Source organism: Colobus angolensis, unplaced genomic scaffold, assembly GCF_000951035.1.
Source record: "Colobus angolensis palliatus isolate OR3802 unplaced genomic scaffold, Cang.pa_1.0 Scaffold119, whole genome shotgun sequence".
In the NCBI taxonomy this organism is placed as follows: Eukaryota; Metazoa; Chordata; class Mammalia; order Primates; family Cercopithecidae; genus Colobus; species Colobus angolensis.
The window spans coordinates 6691580-6696020 of NW_012113030.1; positions in this window are offsets into that span (position 1 = coordinate 6691580).

A 4441-nucleotide genomic window follows, 5' to 3' on the forward strand; every position below is an offset into this window, starting at 1 on the left:
GGATCACCTGAGGTCAGGAGTTCAAGACCAGCCTGGCCAACATAGTGCAACCCCATCTCTACTAAAAATACAAAAATTAACCAGGCGTGGTGGTGGCACCTGTAATCCCAGCTACTCGGGAGGCTGAGGCAGGAGAATCACTTGAACATGGGAGGCAGAGGTTGCAGTGAGTCAAGATTGCGCCACTGCACTCCAGCCTGGACAACAAGAGTGAAACTCTGTCTCCAAACAAATAAATAAATAAAAGAATAAATAAGATCTAATATTTGATGGCACAATAGGGTGACTATAGTCAATAACAATTTATACAGTTTGAAATAACTAAAAGAGCATGATTGAATTGTCTGTAATATGAAGGATAAATGCTTGGGGGTGATGGATACCCCATTTACTTTGATGTGATTGTTATGCATTGTATGTCTGTATTAAAGTATCCCATATACTCCATAAATATATATGCCTACTAAGTACTCACATAAATTAAAAATTAAACAATTATTTAGAAACTGTGTTCATAATTCTCCCTCTGCCCCCATTTTCCCTGCAGATTCTCCTCAGTGTGTCTTCCCCTTCGTCTTCAGACAAAAAGTCATTCACAATTGCACCAAGGAAGGCTATATTCTGAATCGGAGTTGGTGTTCATTGACAAAAAATTACGATAAAGATAGGAAATGGAAGCAATGTTCTCCTCAGAAGTAAGCTGGTTGGGGAATGGTGGAATGGGGGATCCTACAGATCTTTTTTTTTTTTTTTTGGAGACAGAGTCTCGCTCTTGTTGCCCAGGCTGGAGTGCAATGGCGCTATCTTGGCTCACTGCAAAATCCACCTCCCGGGTTCAAGCGATTCTCCTGCCTCAGCCTCCTGAGTAGCTGGGATTACAGGCATGCACCACCACACCCGGCAAATTTTGTATTTTTTGTACAGACGGGGTTTCTCCACATTGGTCAGGCTGGTCTAGGAACTCCCGACCTCAGGTGATCTGCCTGTCTCGGCCTCCCAAAGTGCTGGGATTACAGGCATGAGCCACCGCGCCTGGTCCCGTATAGATCTCTTAAAGTGAGAATCCTCTGGAGTAAGGGAGTGGGGAGCTTGCAGCTTAGATTAACTGGTAATGGCTTAGACCAGCAGTTGGCAAACATTTCCTGTGAAGGGCCCAATAGTAAACACCTTAGGCTGAGCAGGTCATGTGGTCTCTGTCACAAATACTCAACTCTGCCATTGCAGCACAAAAGCAGCCACAAGCAAGACAAAAACAAATGAATGGGCTGGGTGTGGTGGCTCACGCCTGTAATCTCAGCGCTTTGGGAGGCCAAGGCAATAGGATTGCCTGAGGTCAGGAGTTCGAGACCAGCCTGGCCAACACGGTGAAACCCCATCTCTACTAAAAATACAAAAATTAGCTGGGTGTGGTGGCGCACTCCTGTAGTCCCAGCTACTCAGGAGGCTGAGGCAGGGGAATCGCTTGAACCCAGGAGGCAGAGGTTGCACCACCACACTCCAACATGAGCAACAGAGCAAGACTCCGTCTCAGAAAAAAAAAAAAGAAAAAAGAATGTGGCTGTGTTCCAATATATTTTTTTTTAAACAGGGACTCAGTCACCCAGGCTGGAGTGCAGTGGTGCAATCACAGCTCACTGCAGCCTCAACCTCCCAGGCTCAAGCGATCCTCCTACCTCAGCCTCCCAAGTAGCTGGGACCACAGTTACATGCCACAAACAGCTTGTGTTCATCGACAAAAATGTACAACAAAGATGGAAACATCTTTGGCTAATTTTTTCATTTTTAGAGACCGGGGTCTCGCTGTGTTGCCCAGGCTGGTCTTGAATTTCTGGGTTCAAGTGATCCCCCCTCCTCAGCCTTCCAGATTGCTGAGATTACAGGCATGAGCCACTGTACCTGGCCCAATAATATTTATGCATCCTGAGATTTGGATCTCATATAATTTTTACGTATGGAAAAGTATTAGTTACCTTTTCTTTTTTTTTTTTTTGGTCAACCGTTTAAAAATGAGAAAACCATTAGCTCATGGCATGGGCTGTACAAACACTGACAGTGGGTTGGGTTGAAGTTGGCCACTGGGCCTGACTAAAAAGACCTCTGACCTCTGGCTTGGATGATCAGTCCTTGATTCCAGGCTGGTGAAGAAATAAGTTTAGTTTCCATTGAAAAGAGGCCAGGCACGATGGGTTCACACCAGCAATCCCAGCACTTTGGTAGGCCAATGTGAGAGGATCACTTGAGTCCAGAAGTTGGAGACCAGCCTGGGCAACATAGTGAAACCCCCATGTCTACAAAAACTAAAAAAAAAAAAAAAAAAATTAGGCCAAGTACAGTGGCTCATGCCTGTAATATCAGCACTTTGGGAGGCCGAGGCAGTAGGATTACCTGAGGTCAGGAGTTCGAGACCAGCCTGGTCAACATGGCACAACCCCATCTCTACTACAAATACAAAAAATGAGCCAGGCGTGGTGGTGGGCGCCTGTAATCCCAGCGACTCAGGAGACTGAGACAGGAGAATCGCTTGAACTCCAGAGGTGGAGGTTGCAGTGAGCCGAGATCACACCATTGCACTCCAGCCTGGATGACAGAGCAAAACTCCGTCTCAAAATAAATAAATAAATAAATATTAGCTGAGTGAGCATGATGGCACTGCACTCCAGCCTGGGTGACAGAGTAAGACCCTGTCTCAAAAAGAGAAAAGAACCCAGTCTCTACTAAAAATACAAAAAAAAAAAAATTAGCTGGGCGTGGTGGCAGGCGCCTGTAGTCCCAGCTACTCAGAAGGCTGAGGCAGGAGAATGGCGTGAACCCGGGAGGCAGAACTTGCAGTGAGCCAAGATCGCGACACTGCACTCCAGCCTGGGCAACACAGCGAGACTCCGTCTCAAAAAAAAAAAAAAAAAAGAAAGAAAGAGAAAAAGAAAAGAGAAGAAAAACAAGAGAAAGAGAAAAGCAGAGTCAGGAGACATGGGAGAGTCCACGCATCCCTGTGCTCTGTGTTATTTAGTGAGGATTTGATTGATCACAATAAGCTCTGGCCACCATGCTGAGTAATTCCTGCCCAGCACCTCATTTAACCTGCACTATGACCTCAGGAAGGGACTATAGGAATCATCACGCCCATATACCAATGAGGAAACAGGCTTGGGAGTCTTGGGTTCTGCCCAAACCCAGGTGTCAAATCCCGTCACCTTAATGAGATGTTATTCAAAGACCACTCATGAATAGGCACCATTAAATGAATCCCTACTATAAACTCTATTATAAGCGTCTCACTCATTACCTCTCTCTCCATCAAAACTGCCATTTTATGTATATGGGAATGGACGTGGCAAGCCCGGACGCCTTAGCCCATTGGCGTCTAAGAGATGAAGCCTCGGACAGAACCCAGGGTCAGGGGTGGTTAAAGTCAGTATTCATCCTTCCCAACAGCAAGATGCACTCTTGTCAGAACTCAGAGCCATTTATTCAGAAACATCTTTGGAGTCATTATTCATAACATCAGTGGCACAGAGACAAAGATTCCTGTGGGGCATTTCGGTTTTAGGGGGTTTTTTAATTTTTATTTTATTTTTTTGTTTTGAGACGAGTTTCGCTCTTATTGCCCCAGCTGTGGTGCAATGGCACAATCTCGGCTCACTGCAACCTCCCCCTCCCGGGTTCAAGCGATTCCCCTGCTTCAGCCACCCGAGTTACTGGGATTACAGGTGTGCACCACCACACCTGGCTAATTTTGTATTTTTAGTAGAGATGGGGTTTTACCATGTTGGCCAGGCTGGTCTTGAACTCCTGACCTCGGGTGAGCCACCTGCCTCAGCCTCCCAAAGTGCTGGGATTACAGGCATGAGACAACACGCCTGGTCTCATGTTTGAAATTTTTTTATTTCCATAAGTTATTGGGGAACAGGTGGTGTTTGGTTATCTGAGTAAATTCTTTAGCAGGGATTTGTGAGTTTTGGTGCACTCGTCACCGGAGCAGTATTATCCCTCACCCTCTTCCCATCCTTTCCTCCTGAATCCTGTGGGGCATTGCATTCGAATCAAGCTGAATGACTGCTTTTCCCTGTTTGCACTGTGAGGCTGGAAAGTGACTGTGTTCACCTTTCTGTTGGGAACTCCAGAAACATCACAGCACTATTAGGAACTCGGGCGTAGCCACTGTGTTGTTTGATATGCGCAAAGGGTCTGTTTTCCCACCTCCTCCTGACCCCTTACTGGCGTTTCCCCACCTCCTCCTGACCCCTTACTGGCGTTTCCCCACTTCCTCCTGACCCCTTACTGGCGTTTCCCCACTTCCTCCTGACCCCTTACTGACGTTTCCCCACTTCCTTCTGACCCCTTACTGACGTTTCCCCACTTCCTTCTGACCCCTTACTGACGTTTCCCCACTTCCTCCTGACCCCTTACTGACGTTTCCCCACTTCCTTCTGACCCCTTACTG